Source organism: Oreochromis niloticus, linkage group LG8, assembly GCF_001858045.2.
Source record: "Oreochromis niloticus isolate F11D_XX linkage group LG8, O_niloticus_UMD_NMBU, whole genome shotgun sequence".
In the NCBI taxonomy this organism is placed as follows: domain Eukaryota; kingdom Metazoa; phylum Chordata; class Actinopteri; order Cichliformes; family Cichlidae; genus Oreochromis; species Oreochromis niloticus.
The window spans coordinates 19846287-19863438 of record NC_031973.2 but is presented as its reverse complement, the minus strand read 5'-3'; the positions used below and the strand labels follow the sequence as shown (position 1 = coordinate 19863438).

The following is a 17152-nucleotide window of genomic DNA, read 5'->3' as shown; positions in this document are numbered from 1 at the left end:
AAATGAGCGCGGCTGTGGCTGTCCGTGCAGAACTGGACCATCTGCCCACCTGCGTGTATGCATGCAGACTCACAGCCAAAGCTCGCACACGCACAGACAAACCCTGACAGATGCAGACACACACACACATTCTCTAACTGTGTCAACCAAAGTCACTAAAACCTACAACTAAAGTTGCTTGCCAAGCTACCCTTTAAATAAGATGAAGCGGGTTGAATCCCTGGAACGGCGGCAACTTCCGGGAACACCGATTTAAAAATAGGCTGCTGACAGTATGTGTAGACAGATTATGGAGCTATAGATAGACGAGTAACATGGGCCAGTGCTTCTGCTAAATATGGGTAGGCCATGCGGCGTAAACTCGCATCACTTTCTGTTAATCGATACGAAAACTAGGCATGAGTCAGAGAAGTGAGTGTCTGAAGATTAGAAAGCTGAAATATATGCAGCGAGAATTCAGTTGGTGTCAAAACTAAAACTGCAGGCATATTTATCAGCAGATGACTCGAGTGTTTGCACTTGAGTGACTCACTGTAGTTTCAACTTTGTTGATATTTGCAGGGGCTATGGTAACAGAAAGCTCCCATACCTGCATAAACACCGTCCTGTACGCTTCAAACTCGGCCTCACACACACAAAAACCAACATCGCTGCCCAGAAAATCCCACTTGAGCTCAAAGGAGGTCGGAGAGACAAAGGGCCATAGATCATCCATGTGGACGGCGTGTGGCGAGCTCCTTGTGTCCAGGTTTTTCCGCCATTTTTCTCTCGTTCTGAGAAAACATGGAGGGTCGGTCCCTATTGTTTACACAGCTGGCTCCATGGAAAGGATTGCCTAATATGAAATATGAAGAGTGGAGAGGTGAGCGAAGGGGAGTTGGGAAGAAAACAGGGAAGGGAGCCAAGCGAGAGGGGTGTGGTGGTGGTGGTGGGGGTAACACAGAGAGGGACGGCTAAAGGCGCTCTGAAGTGGGAGACACAGGAAGTGAGTAAATTTAGACAGAGAGAGAGAAGATCTGGAAGAGGAAGTGAAAAATAGAAGGAAGAACACAATATGGCAATTGTGCATCTGAGAGGAGAAGACACCATGCGGACAACTAAATGAGGAGAGAAGAAAGAGCAAACAGAACACGGAGCAGAAAGCCCTGAGGTTTCCTCGTGGTGAGGGAGTCGTGCCTCCTGCGGTCTGGGGTCTGCAGTGCATGTTATTCTTTCCCAACAGTCGCACACTGCTTCCATCCATTCAGTCATGCCTCACAAACCATCTGGCAACTGTCCTGCCGATCCCTTCTTCTAAGCTCTGTCACTTGCATCTCTAATCTGACAAAACGTGCGCTTTTTGAAGGACACGTGGACGCACAAATGACTACACTATTTTAAATCAGTGCCACACACAGATTTAGTGAATTTTATTTATTTATTTTTTTACGGTAAGCGCAGTGCTTTCATAAATTTCCATGAATAGCCTTTCCGTGAATTTGGATTAAACTGGCTGGATCCTATTCAGAGTATAAGTGAGTCATGCCATTTGTATAGTCAGAATCATTTTAAGAGCAGAGTGCATTTTTCTGCTGAATGGTAATAACACAAAACGCTGTTCTGGAAAGAGGAAAGGAGCAGACCTCAAATCTATGTGTAAGCAAGTACATTAGCGTGTATGTGAGAATGAGAGCAAGAGAGTGAAGTGGCTTCCTTTGCCTAGTTTCAAACCTGTTCCAGGTAGTCGAAGAGGCTTCACACAAATTAAGTCTATATTTCTGAGAAGAAGAAGAATAGTCAACCACCACCACCCGCCGACACACACATATCTATAGTATAACTACAGTCAAAATACTTCAAAGACACGTGCACCGTCGCCAAGGCATCCGCATCAGTCTATTCACATAAGGGAACAGAACAGCGCTGCCTCAAGAGGATGTTTCAATCCACTGTACTGGTACTTTTTTGTCTCCGTCACCATAGTGTACCTATCCAGGATATCGGGCTAACAATGTTATGTGAACCACTCCAGCACATTTCAACACAGAACATCCAATGACACGAGAGCAAATGACGCACTAAAGCACAGGGCCCCTTCCTGTTTATACTGCTTGGTTGCCCACTGGAGGATCAAACAAGATCTGCTCCTCCGAGCGGGTGTGCCCCCTTTAACAGTCTGTCGCTCCTGCAGCAGCTTCACAGACAATACCAGGATTAATAGGTAGATATTTTATTTAAAAAAAAAAAAAATTCTGGTCTGTTGAGGTGTAAGAAATAATCAGCATTTTAAGTATAGTATAAGTGAAATGACTGCGCAAATTAACACTTTCCTCTGCCAATGTGTAAATGTGTGACTTTAAGCGCACTCATGCATGACCACAATTCTGCACACGAGTGTCTAAGTGTGTGTTTCTGTGTGCTGCAGTCACTATTATGAAAGTGTGCGATTAGTTGATATCAAGTAGTAAAGTAAAGTAAAGTAAAGTGTGTAAAGTGTGTTGTGTTAGTCCCCGAAGGGAAATTACTCCTCTGCATTTAACCCATTCACCCAGTGAAGCAGTGGGCAGCTACCAATGCAGCGCCCGGGGAGCAGTGTGTGGGGACGGTACCTTGCTCAGGGGTACCTCAGGGTAGCCGTTCAGTGGAGTCGAACCCCCGACCTTCCGATCATGGGGCAGACACTCTACCTACTGAGCTATCCCTGCCCCTAGTGTGTGCATATACAAGGCGAGTGTGTGTGTGTCCACGTGCATGCATGGAAAAAAGCCAGTTTGACTTACCAAACTAAGTGTCCTGTATTTCCACCAATCTTGTTGAGTCTTGTTTACAGACAGCTTTTTTCAATTACTTGAATGATCCCCCATAGTGTTTATAACTGTGCGTACGTGTGTGGGTATAGTCATTTGTTTTTCACACTTACAGTAATACAGTAAAACAGGCCGTAGTTCAGGCCACTGATAACAGATCAGACTTTATACCATATCAGCAAACCCAGAGTTTTAGGTCAAGGTCAGATATCTGCATCTAGTTTACTTGTTCACACTGCTGCTCATCATTAGCTCACATAAAGAAAGGCATTTTTCATGAATAATTTATAAGAAAGTCACATAAAAACATGCAGCGGCTACACTTCTATTATTCTTGTTGCCAAACAATAACCACACTAAATAAAGAACCCACAATAACACAAGGAGTTGTGTTATTGTGGGTTGAGTGAATCAGATAAATATGATTCAAATGTGCTGATTTTGAACCGATTCATGAGTCTCGAGTTGAGCCAAGCAGGACTGGAATGCTTCACATCTTGACCGACATTCAGTTACTTATGAGTTCTGAGCGTTTCCCTAAAGTTAACAGCAGTATGTCGATAAAAACTCGTTTTCATTGTTTTGATTGCACTGACAATAAGTTGTTATCAGATTGAGCACAGTTTCCTTCACTCCACCCATTTTTCCTGTTATCTGTTCTACCCAAAACCCCAGCCCTCCCCGACATTTACACACTCACCTGGTGAAACAGAGAGCAGAGGAGAAGAGGTGACCACCAAGCATGACTCACAATGACAGCCAAAAAACAAAAATCAGTTTCCAAGAAAACCAAAATGTGGACAAGTGCTGTCACAGGAGAACTTGCAAGTGTGGTGTGGTTTGATTGCACACTGGGAGGGAGATTAGGAACAGGATTGCACTGAGAATGTAAGTGGAGAACTGTAAACACTAGCCCAGAGAGGTTATGTAACCCAACAGCAAGCAATACTGATGAACCACATTGTCTCATCTTATACCTTATATAAGGTATTGAAAAGTCAACATGACTCTAGCAACCCCAGCAGGAGGTTTATCAGACACTAAAACATTGCACAATAGTCTGACAATTCTTCCAGGCACGCTTGCACAATAATCTCATCCTCAGCTGTTTTGTCTTCCATTCTGGTGATTGCAAGGTAAACAGAAAGAAAGAAATATAGCAAACATAGTCATCTAACATCCATGTGTGCTTTTCTGGCCTACAGAAGCCTCTGCCAGATGACATCACATTTCACTGGAGCAAAAGTTAGGGCGGGTGCCAGACAACCCTGAGTCATTTTGTCCGAGACCCCTTTGTTGGCAGCCCCTCTGCATCGACAGACTGGCTCCATTCAAATGAATGAGGGCACGGCTTTTTTTTTTCTCACCTTACACTGATCACTTAGTGATGTCATTTTATGTTTAGAGTGCAGACTTAGGTTGAAATTTCCATGTCAACTGCTTGCTACAGTATAGGATCATCAGCCTTCCATGACAATGCTGCCCATTGTGTTTTTGTGCACGTTTCATACCACAATAACATTTTTAAAAAAACGCTCCATGCATGCAGTTTTTACCTCTTGAGGGGAAATGAAAATCTCCATAGCCTAGCACTAGGGCCATCTGCAAAACAACCAGGCCTACAGTTGCACTATGTGGGGCACAGTGCAATCACTTAAAGCATTTGCACATGTGTTTTCTTGCTTATATGAGTAGAAGAGTAGAGGCAGGGGTTTGTGGGTCAGTCCATACACAGATTAAGCCCTATAAAGTGCAGGTCATCATGATATGACCTCTCTAGGACACATGCACCACTAACCCAACACTGTCTAAATGAGAACGGCACTTCTAGAATGACCTTTGGCCCACTCAAAGCTGTGAGATTAGGAACATATACAACCCAAATGCACACACTGTATATCTATATAACTAATCCCCCCCTTCCCCCCGCTAAACAATGCAGAAACATAAAGACGACAGATACAAACAACCTTGCAGGAGAGAGAAACAGTGAAAGCGAGCATGGGCAAGATTATGATACTAATCTTTTCTAATGCCTCTGTCCTCCATTTTCCTTTTCACACATAAAAACATCAAGCATATGCCTGGCTCTCTTTCCTTGCCTCCTCTTCAGGAGTCATAAAACTCACATTTAAAAATGCATGGACTCCATAAGCTGCCAGGCCTATCTATTAACTGTGTTATAGTGTGGATGGCTATAGCTGCTGACGGCAGCCAAGGAATGCTGCTTTCCATTAAGGGAGAAATGGAGAGACGAGGAGGAGGAGGACTGAAAGGGATGAGGGATGAGGGATGAGGGGGAAAACAGAATTTAATCATTTTTCTTTTTCCCATGGCACTGCAAACTGATACCTTGGCATCCGAGCATGTGGAAAAGAAAGAAAAGAAAATATAGGGAGGCACTGACTTCTTCCCAAAATCCCACATAATAAGTATGAAAGCTGTAAAACTGTATCAAAGAAAGAGCATAAACACGTAGATATAAGTGAATCGCACACCCCAGTGAGAGCCTGTGGCCCAGGTGAAAAACTAATTGATTCAAGTGTTTGAGGAAGATTTTCCCCCAGTGTCCTCAGGCGCTCGCAAGATGACTATTGATTGGCTAATTGATTGATTGACATTCGCTCGACACCAAGGCAACAACATCATCACTCTTCATACGAACAACACCACCAACCTTCCCCACTTGGTACTGCTATTTGTAAACTCCTGCATGCTGCACGGACTTAATCCTCGTCAGTACCTCCAACCAATAACTCCCTCTTAAGTTAAGCTTAAACATTCATTTCAGTTTGCACTTTTCAGCCTTGCACAGAAGCTGCTCGCTAATTTGCACAAACTTCTACTGTGCTAATCAGATATAATGAATCTGCATTAAAAACATATCATTAACAAAAAACAAAAAACTAAATGTTTTAACTTAAAACAATGAAAACTGAAAACTTTAAGACTTTTTCTTTTCATTCACTCTGCAACACAACTCTCCAAAGTGTCCTTGAGTAAGACGCTAAACATCAACCAGCACTAGATATGAGCATCTGCTTAATGACTTTGCATTAACATGTAAATGAGCTTTCAATGGCTTGGATGAGACTTCGACATGCCAGTGCGAATTTCTTCTTGGTTACATTTACCCCCACCTCCCCTCCGCCCCCACCTCTCCGTGCATGTATAAGTCAAACATAAATTAACGAGCTCGCGCCTAAAGCCGCGGCGACACTTACGAACGACTCCTGCCCCTCACCCCCACCCCCGTAATGGACCTTACAGACAATGCCTGTGGTATTTCAATTAACAGACAATGGCGTGACATGAAATAACGACATATAGCAAGAGCTGAGTGACATGTGCGAATGAGGCAGTAACGGCAGCATCTATTCCCTTTAATGGACCATTGTGGTTGAGCGCAGATAATACGAGTTAATAGGAAATGTAAAATTATGATGTAGGCTCTTGTCTAAAAGGGTGAGTGACACCTGGGAGTGAGCTGTTACATCTTAATGCACTGCTGCCACCAGGATGAATCAGCTCTGCACATAGGAGGTGGAAACCATCTGAAGGTTGCTAACGGTGGCTGCTGTCAGTCTTACATTAACCTTGAGAACAGCCAGGGGACTGGTTAGCCCTGCTGACCTCTCTCTGTCTCCCTCACGCACAAACACACATGCACAATCTCCATTATGACCACATTTATGACTAAAGGGTGACTTGGTGTGGGTGTGTGTGTGCATGCACGCGTAACTTTGCCTCTTCCTGTGTCTTACGAGCAGCATCAGTGGGATTAAATCAGTCCATCACAGGCTGCTGGTAACACCATATAGGCTGTCTGCGCTGAAGAGAAATCACCTCAGACCTTTCCTGTTGCCCCCAGGGTTAGCAATAACACTCTCTAAGCTGGTTTTGTGAACACTCTATGTACATTCTCATATTCACTGATCAGCTCAGAATTAAGAACAATGTCCTACTATCTTTGATATCTTTGTGAAATGCATACAATAAATCCTTCCCACACAATCCAAGCAGCTAAAAATCCCAAACAAATGCAACCATTCGCATTTGGGAAATCCAAAGCAAGAAGCATAGTTTTGGTGAAAGCTGCTTATGTTTTGCTGTTTGGTTTGAACAACGCCAAGTATTGTTGTGTGCTGAGGCATAACTGGGCAAGCTGATGCCCATGTGTTTTCAGTCAATTTTCACTGACAGCAGGAGAGACAGAACGTGAGAGAGGCCGAAGGGAAGAAACGGAGAATGAGCAGGGGGAAACAAAGAAGCGTTTCATACAATAAAATTGTTGGGATGAGTGCCTGGGAACGGACGAAAGCGCGATCAAACACACTGACCTAATTTTCCGCCACCTCCTGCAGAGAAGCGAGAGGAAAAGCAGCCCATGAACACTGCAGAGAGTGAAATCGAGGTTTGTAATACTTTAATACTTCCCTGTAATCTGTGAATGAATCCATTTTCACGGTTTTCTTGGAATACGATAGGATCTGAACTGGGATGGATTATTATTTGTTTGTTACTGTTTGGTGTTTTTTTTTTTCTGTTTTTTTTTAATGTCTTAATTTTGCATTAATTACACTCTTAAAAAGTTAAAAACAATACAGTTCATTTATTTCTAACAAGGCTGTATCTACTGGGAAACTGCTGATTGTAACCAACCCAAAAAATCACAAAAAAATGAATCAGTATGAAAATTTAACAATTAAAAAATTAAAGCAAAATGAAAAATATATATATTATATTAGTTACTACTGTGACTGACTCCACACCACAGGAAAGGTAGTATGGAGATGGGTCGAGTATAAAAACCATTTGTTTGTTTTTCTTTTTATATTATTCATAAGCAATACCGGGTTTACTATATCACTGATGCCCTGGAGGGATTTTTACTCTTGTAAACTCAAACACTGCGACTTTATATTGTTTGTGAAAACTCTTCTGATGGAAAGCAGCAGTCTGGCACTGGTAAAAATAAGAGAATAGAGCGTCTTATATCTTCAAGAAAAAGACATCCCTCTATATCTGAATGCCAATTCGTGTTTACCTCCTGAGAAATTTCCATTAATTAGAGCTGTACATGGCTTGTACACATCCAAGAAGGCTAAAAATCAGCTTAAAATTGATTCAAAAGTGGAAGCCGCAGACAGTCAAAAATTAACTTTCATATGCTAAGGTATCAGAGGGATGCAGCAGTTTACAGTGTCACCTCAAAGCTAGAAGCTCTGGGCTTGAAGCTGCTGCTCGACTTAAGCCTTGATTATACACCGCTATGGACACGGACTGCTAGAGAGCCAAAGGCTGGGTAGTCATTCCTGTTACACCGCTTTGAAGTCCGCTTGAAGTCCGCCACCTGGGGCGCATCCATCGTTGGTGTATTGTAAGGGAAATTTTCCATGGGCAAGTCCATGTGGTCACAACCCCCCCCCCAAAAAAAAACAGGCAGGGACGCGGACATACGTGCAAACCCTCTCCTCACCATCTGAAGACGAAATTGTTGTCACTTTCGTCTAACTTCAGAGATAGACGTTGTTTACATGGCCGAAAATGTCATCATCGACGTCTTTCCAACGAGTTTTGCTGGGTAGGCTGATGTTGATGAAGCATGTTTGGGTCTGAACTATCAAAAAGCCCAAATTACTGCCAGATAACAATCCAGTAATAATCTTACTGAATGGGATGTTCACTCTTATTATCCCCATTATCATCTCTGAGTTACTTTGAGGTCATTTCAAAACTTTACCCAACTTCCTTCTTCCTCCGATGCTCAAATGCTCAAAATTACAACAAATTATTGTTTTTTGGCTGAGGATGTTGTTTTTTCTGTAGAGAATAAAGTCTCTTTCAGACAGTCATTACTGCATCGATGCACCCGTATGCACTTGCAAGGAAGCCATTATGGCCCATACTCAAATCTAATTGTCAACCCCTGTCTTCTACGTTTCTGTCTGGTCTTAGGACAGTGCAAAAAGCTTTTAAAGGGCTAACATTTGTGCTTGAGTGGCCAGAACACTGTGTGCAGCCCCTGCTTCTGCCCATCGCTGCATCAGGTCCACTTGTAGTGCTGCTGTGCTACTGTGACTGGACTGGAAAGGATATTTATAGAAAGCCGTTGACAATATCCTGTCCCCAAACGGGTGTAATCGTATTATGCTGGAGGTGCTAAAAGCCTTGAGTTGGGAAAGCACATCATCGGAGGAAACGGGCTAAGACACACAAGGACCGTTCACGGGGAGTCTTGAGAGGAAGAAGCTCAGAAGCACACTGGAAGGAGTAGATAAAAAGGCAGACACACATACAAACTCAGCAGGTGAGGAAGAAAGAGTGACAGAAAGAAGATTTACTGAAGGTTTACTGACAAGTGAAGAAGTGACAAGTATAAGATGCAAATTATGCTGCTGACTGAGAGCAATAGGCTTGTTGCTGGAGGAGTGTGGAGGTGGTGCGGGTTGGAGGCTCGATCGTTTTGACAGTGTTTGGTATCAGCAGCTCTGAAGGTTCAAGCCGGCCACGGCGATGATAGATGGAAGACTGAACTTTAATCAGAGTGGCGCCCGGAGCATTTTCATGGAGGTAAACAGGTTAATCAGTCAAGCCCTCCTTCCATCCTCCCTCTCATTCTCCCCTAGTCTTTCCTCAGCACATGACCACTTCTGACACTGGCACGCCATTCGTCTATTTCCCATCAGCACCTCACCCTTCTCCTTTCCTCCCCCTCTCATTTTCCCTTACCTTGCTTCACATCTTTTGCAACCAGCCAGGAAAACAAATGACTCCCCCACCCCCCAAAAAATCCTTCCCTGCAGCCCATACCATCAGGCATATCCCACTATCTTATAAAAGGGCATTTCAAACCATTCAGTCAGCTCATTTAATACCTCCCAGCATCATCCACCATGAAACTATGAGGTGGGAGGAGAGCATTCAGCAAACAGAGACTGTTCATATGCTCTCACAGTTTCTTGCATTACTGCCCTTCCACTAGCCTGCATCGAGGGAGGTAGATAATTTGCAGTCATAACCCTCAAACATTCTGTGCCTAAATCTAAACGCAGTGAGGCAAAGAAAAGAGAAAATAGCAGGAGCAGCCTTGTGTTTCCCATTGTTTCTGCTATATCAAGGGTGTAGTTATTAAAATGCCCATGTCTTACAGTCTCTCCAAGAAACAGCAAGACATACTGACCTCCATAAAAACTTAAGCGTGTGCTAACCGGTGCCAAATCACTGCATGCACAACCACCAGACTTTTTAAAACAAGCAACCAGTGTACAAAGCAAAACAGGAACTTCAAACTCCTGCCAGTTTACGGTTTAAGCCACATTTCGTGTTGTCCGTCAAAACTTCCTCTATCTCTGTCCCCCAAAGGAAAATTAACAATCAACTCTCAAAAAACCACGCCGGCAAGCCAAGTGTGAACTTTAGAAAAGCCTTAACAGCTCCTGTGGAGGTGGGCCACGTCTAATCTTTGACCACACTGTATTTAGGCAGACTTGGAAAGTGCGATTATACTGTGTTGTCTGGAATTCCAACCACATACTTCTGCGAGCCATCAACAAGGACTGCCCTTTGCCAAGATAAACTTCAGAGAAAGTTGCCACATATTTACAGGCTTCGCTGCCCCACTTTGCTTCCTTGTAGCTGCAGAGTGTCGTTCTGGTCGCAGTGAAAATTTTTCTCTGAGCCTCAGTTGGAGGGCAGAGTGGGTTTGAAATAAATGCTCTTCTTGTTCATATTTGTCCAGGATATTGCTAAAGCGTGCTCGTTGTGCAACATGAGTTAGGAAATACACTTAATAGGGGGCCTTGAAGGAAAACAAAGGACGGAATACTTACTTGGAGACCATACATGCTGTATGCAGGGAAACTCTGAAACTATGTTGTGTTATTACCTCCTACCTATCTCCCATTGAGTGATAGAGAGAACTCAGCTTGGTGCCTTGTTTAATGATGTGAGGGTTCATGCTCAAGTTTGAATAATACACGCCAGCTCCTTTAGAGAGAAGTGAAGCTTTTAATGATAGAGCGACCCATAACTTAAAGGGGCAGCAAGAAAGGAGGAGGAGGAGGAGGACATCACCCTTTGAAAAAAATACCGTGAGTAGAAGTTAAGAGAAGATGGGCCTGAAAAGTGACCACAGACAGTCGTTACATTGTTGGGCAACAAGAACTGGCTAACACCCACACACACCCAGACACACGTGTACACAAGGAAATCAGTGAGTGTACTGAGATTTCTCACGAGATGTTGTGTACACATTGCTTAAAAGTTGTCCAACATATTGGACAACTGGCTAACAGCCAGCAAAAAATTAGTTGTTGCCAGCAAAAAGTTGTTAGCAAAAAAATGTGTATTTCCTTACTGGTTGGCAGTGATTGAGCGAAACTGGTTGCAAAGAACGGCATTAAGTAAGTAATGTTTATTTATATAATGCTTTAAAAGACACAAAAGTGCTAAACAATAATTAAAATGTAATTACTATCAAAAAGAAACATGCAAAAATAAGTTAGAAAACTGATAAAAATAAAAATGACAAAAAAAACCAACCCCCCCCCCCCCCCCCCCCAAAAAATATCACACTGTTTCTGATAAAACAATAAAAAAGTGCGACACAAACCAAAAACGGAGGTTTACCTTCAAATTAAAAGTTGTGTCGTTTTTCAAAAGGCACAACTGTCTTTGTTTCTCTACTCAGAGAGTAGCTGGACAATGTTTATAGACAAGTCTGCCATTCAAACCCTGACTGCAGAAATATGCTAGTAACCAAAGCAATTACAGAGATTTTTGCCAAACAGTTGAGGAATACACATTTTTCTTACTAACATGTGGTAGCCAAGGGGTCATGACCCGGCCTGTAGGCCTGTGTGACTGGGTCTTTAGCAATCACTTTCCCAGCGACTGCCAACAACCTCCAGCAACTACTCACAACCAGTTGGGTAATACTGATTTCGCTCCTCACGACCAGTGGTTGCCAGGTAGTCACATGGTCACATGTCTGCACAACCTATATTAATTACACAAACATCTAAAGATAAACTTATGCAGTACATGTAAACACATCATACGCTTAAGTCCTTGAGGGCCAGAAATCCTGTGTGAGTTTACAACATCACATCCATCCTCGGGGGGATTTCATAACAGCAAAAATATCTAATGCTACATACAGTACCGCAGTGTTCCAGTACCAGTGGATTAGCACTGCCTTCCCCGCACCCACCACCATCACTTCATGTTAATAGCTGCTGTTTTCATTTTCCCCGAGGCCACTCTCTACTTCCCTTCATTCAGTATGCATACAGTTTTCGCTCCCTCTCTCAGTTTCTCTCGCTTAAGGGAGTGGTGGCCAGAGGAAGTTGGAGATTTAGTAAGGACACTGATTTGCTCATGCAAGACTTATGAAACCCTAGTTTCCTGTGCCTCGTACAAACACCCATACAGAAGTCATTTTAAGGTAACATCCTTGGTGCAGTGAGCTCACTCCCATGCTCCTTCCCCGCACAACACAGAGATCAGTAACAGTGTTTGTGGCACTGCGTCTTTGTACATTAACTTTATGAAGTTTCTGCTTCTGTAGGGGGGGCTCTTTCATCCCTGATGCCATAGAAATCCTCACTGCTCCGAATCCTATCTAAAACAAAACCGCTGTTACACGTTACCACTCTTATATAAATAGAGACCAGAAAATGGATTTATTTATAACAAATTCAACCCTCAGACAACCAATTCCGCTGGAACTAAACTGAGATTTGCTTGATACGATTTGGAACTGCAGTATCATAAAACAATCTGACAAATACATTGAATCAAACACAGTTTGCCAGTAGGACAAGGTGCTGGACACAGACACACATTCGCCATACCCTGTAAAGTGTCTGGAAATCTCCACAGCCTAATAATGCATGGCAGATGAAGCCCGTCAGAGTGACAGTCCAGCTGTAAGTAATTTGGAGGGCCGAAGAAGAAAAAGCAGAGGAGGAAAAAAAAAAAAAAAGAAAGAAAATATTAGACAGCCATCAGGCCCCTCTTCTCACATCTCTCTGCAGATCTAGATGAATTTGACCTGACAACACAGGAGCGATGCAGACAACACCTCCTGCACCAGCTGCAAACCACAAGGGCACACACCTCCTTCTACAGCCAAGAGAGGAGGGAGGGAGCAAATGAGCCTGTGAGTGAAATAAATAAAAACATACTGAACGGAGTTAAGCGTGCCCGAGAAAAACTACTGACAGCGTAGAGCGAAATAGAGAGAGAGAGAGACAGCAGATGAGGGACAAATCGATTTTAGTAAAGAGGCAGAGCAAGCAATGAGCATGAAAGAGGATAAGAAAGACAAAGAGCCAAGAAAGCATGAATGATGACGGAGGATATGAAGGACAGCTTGAAAGAGAGAAAGTGAAACAGATAAAGAATAAAAGGAGGGGAGGAAAGAGAGGGCTTGATGGAGGGAGACAGAGGGAAAGACGCACCTTGTCAAAAAGATTGAGAGCAGAGGAGAAAATGAACAGGGAGCTAGAAACTGAGAGAGGAATACAAAGAATGAATGAAGATAGAGAGAGCGTGAGGGAAGATGAGAGGATGCCTTATTTTCTTCCATCTCAATTTGCACAAAACTTTCATTACCACCAATTTGGGCTGGGAGCCGTAGGCTGGACCATTAGGCGAGCCCAGCATCAATCAGCTTAATCTCCCTCCCAGGCCGCTAAATTACAGCGCCCAGTTGCTTATTAAAATTTGTCGCCCGTCTCCCAACACCCGGCACTGCTGGAGATTAGACAGGGGCCCCCAGACAAATCTGTTACAGAGAAGAAGACGGAGAAGAGAAGGAGGAGGAGGAGGAGGTGGAAGGGAAAAAAAGGACAGAGAGAGACGGAAGGAAGTACAGGGACAGTAGAAATGAAAAAAAAGGGAAAAAAAAAGAGGAATGCACTTGCTGAGACAGAGTGGATCAGAGTGGGAGGACGATCATCCGGTTTGATTTATACACTTCTGTAGATCTGCCGTGCTCTCACTCACACATTTCTACGCACAATCATACATCCCAATAAATCCTATATACACTCGCATGTGCCCACATCCCCCCCAAATGCAGTTTTCCATTCCTGTCAACACCCCCAACACATAAACACACACACACACACACACACACACACACACACACACACACACACACACACACACACACACACACAGAGAGGTATAGAGAATGCAGGGTTTGCAGTGCCTCCCATTGCACACTCAATCAAACCGGCGGCCAGATAAGATGCATGATGAATGGCGTAATTGAAGGCGGCGGCAGAGTAATGCTGCATCGCTCTGCATTCAGTGGGGGAGGGCGGGTTATTGGTGAGTGTGTGATTAGCCTGTAGGATTTATTGTTATTGCCCAACTTATTAAACAAAAAAATAATACAAAGAGTGTCTACCTCGCCTACAGTAGCACACCTCCAGCTACAAAGCATACCGAGCCTACACTTTCGGATGGATGAGGAGACAGCAGCGCTGCATCATATAGAGCCGGGTGGGGTGAGTTCTTTGAAATCTGTGCATGTTGCAGAAATGCGGCTTGGCTAATCGTATAGGTTGCAAGGCAGAAATCTCGATGTCAAAATATGGAGGAAAACCACCCACGCATTGAAGAAGTGGTGGTAAAGTCTCCGCTCCCTTTAACCACTTAAATAAGAGAAAGCAGAGGATACATAAAGCATGCAACAAAGTGATAGAACCTGCAGGTCAATGGCTAAAGGAAGAAAATAAAGCAATTCTACTTCACACTGGTAAGCACTCAGTGGAGAAAACACTAATGTATCAAGAGTTAGTAAAGGTCCTTGAAAGAAGCAGACCAGAGAGTGTCCTTAACACCAGTGCACTGTCTGCCTGCTGACATCATGTGTGTGCAGGGATTTCTTCTTCTTCTCCTTGTTAATACCTATTGCATCTGACGACACTGAGCTGCTATGGTTTACTTTGGTTAGTGACCTAACATAACTGCCTTATTTCAATTAGTGAAGCTTAGGATGTGACATTTTTAGATATTCCAGCCAATATTAAACCACACAATCTTGGATAAACAGTTATTATCAGATTCAGATGGGTATTAATTAGTAATCATTTTGTTCTAGCTTCCTTTTTGAAACTGAAATTTAAACTCTCTAAGATTTAAAGTAGAACAGCAGGAGTAAGTAATGCATGCAACTCTCTATCTTTGGAAACTAACGAATTCCTATAGCTGCAGGTATGAAATAAACTTGGCAGTGAGACTAAAAGCAGCTACCCAAACTAACTCAGGCTGTAGCTGTTACTGCTGAGTCATGTTAATCTGCGCTGCCGCAGACTTTTTATTCGCTCAGGTAAATAATTTACTGTTAAGTAGTGTTTTATAGACAATTTAATCTGTAATGAGGGGAAACTCAACATACATGAAAAGTTACTTTGGAGAGTTCTGTATGCGTACTTCCCCAAAGATGCAGAAAAAATACACTCAGTTCTAAACTTGTGCATGCCTCTTCATTAATAGGACCATTTCATTCAACCTCAAGACCTGAATCATACGAGGCTACGATTTAGACTCCGCAGCTGAGCCACGCGTGCCGTTAATAACCTTGTGGTCATGTCCCGGTGTTTTATGCAGGGCCAGGCATGATAAAAACAAATAAAACCCTGAGACTTTTTCCCCCTTCAGGGGAAAGATGTTTGCCCCTGAAGTTTCTCTACTTCTTCATACATTCACTCACATTCAATCCGACAGTTTCAGCAATCTGCACCCAGGAGTCCTGTTGACATATCTGAGTCCTTATATTAAAGGCTGTGATTACTGTTCTTTATACTAAGGCAGTAATAATATTCTCTCTGATCCATCCAAAACCTGAGGTGAAGAAATATTTGGAAATCTAAAGGAAAAAAAAATATCAGCAGATCGAAGCACAGAACATTACATTTCTGATTTAGATTTATCTTCATAAATCTAAAACAGCAGCTAGGCTGTTTAGGTCACCAAGTCTCAAGGGTAACCATGTGCTACAGGTTCAAAACTAGCATGCTTGTCACAGCTTTTACAGAAAGGAAAAGCTGTGACAGACACGAAGCCGATGCACCGAGATGCTGTCAGATGAATGAAAAGGAGTGCGTGCCTGAAAGGAGCTTATGAAATCATAAACTGCAGCCCTAAAAATAACTACTCACTTCTGTGAGCAAAAGCTATAGTTTCTTATTATGATGAGAATATGCAGCTCTCATTAATCAAACAAATGGAGAAAAGAGCAAGGTACTATTTTTAAGGGGGGGGGGGGGGGGGAGGGGGGAGAAATTCCTGCCTTTTCCCAACTCGACACAAATTGAGACAAAGAGCAGAAACCCCTTTGTACTGCACACTTACAACAGATTAACTAAGAACAAATACACAGGCCTCGCATATATTAAGGTTAGCAAAAAATACACAATGCCATGAATGCAATGAAATCTCACATAAAACTCAGTCACACACACACACACACACACACACACACACACACACACACACACACACTGCATCTGCTGCACACGAAACCAGTGAAAGTAAAGCAACTACAAACAGTGTGGTTCTACAGAGCGTGTCCACTGTCAACACACACTGACACAGTAACCAGTACAGGGAAAACCACACATGTACATACTGAGCCAGCTGTGGTCTCAGACAAAGCCTATAAATAGAAGGAAAACAAACAGCTGTTTTGTCTGAAAGTTAAATTAGCATATCACCTAGAGTATTCAAAGATATATGGGCTGGCGGTGGCAAAGAGTCCCCCTTCCAAAACACTCTGGCATGTCTGTGCTATTTAAGAGATGAGTGTGAATGTTTGATGTATTGCTGTTGATTCATTTGGCTTCATTTCGATATATAAAACTTGGTGCATGACATTTACTGCTGTTGCAGGATATGTACATGATTTATCAAATGAGCTCAGTTCAGGATCTACTGCTGTATATATAGCGAGAGTGTGTCTACCTCGGTTGGTTGCCAGAAGCCCTGGGTGTTGCTGTTCAGACTGATTGAGTGGTGTGCTGTTCGGCCAACTGGGCTTCCGGTTGGTGGACTGCCTGCATCGATTGCTCGGACAGGCCCTTCTTCTGGCGCACAGACAGAAAAATGGACAAACAGAGGAAGAAAGGAGGAGAGTGGAAGTGAGTAGCAATGAGGAGAAAAAAAAAGTAAGAAAAGAGAGAGGGGGAGGGATGGTGAGAAGATGAGGGGGGAAAAAAGAGGAACATTAGCTTAAATGAAAGTTTATTAGGTGTATCAGTCAGTCAAGTCGATGGGGTGGGGGATTTTTGCCTCAGGCTCTCCATCCTTCCTCTCTATCCCACCCCCCCCCCTCCTCCTTCTGCTTGCGT

The 17152-nt window shown here is 43.2% G+C and overlaps 1 protein-coding gene across 5 annotated transcripts in view; it reads right to left on the bottom strand.

Annotated features, from left to right (window-relative positions):
- raraa (retinoic acid receptor, alpha a) overlaps positions 1 to 17152 on the bottom strand; it is a 140696-nt gene that overhangs the window by 86117 nt on the left and 37427 nt on the right. For 2 of the 5 annotated variants that reach the window (XM_019362749.2, XM_005448179.4), the window contains one exon: positions 16767 to 16888. The exons of 2 other annotated variants lie outside the window; for them this stretch is intronic. The gene's annotated coding sequence lies outside the window, so the exon portion shown is untranslated. The remainder of the gene's footprint in view (positions 1 to 16766; positions 16889 to 17152) is intronic. One more of the 5 variants, XM_019362750.2, reaches the window with a different exon arrangement.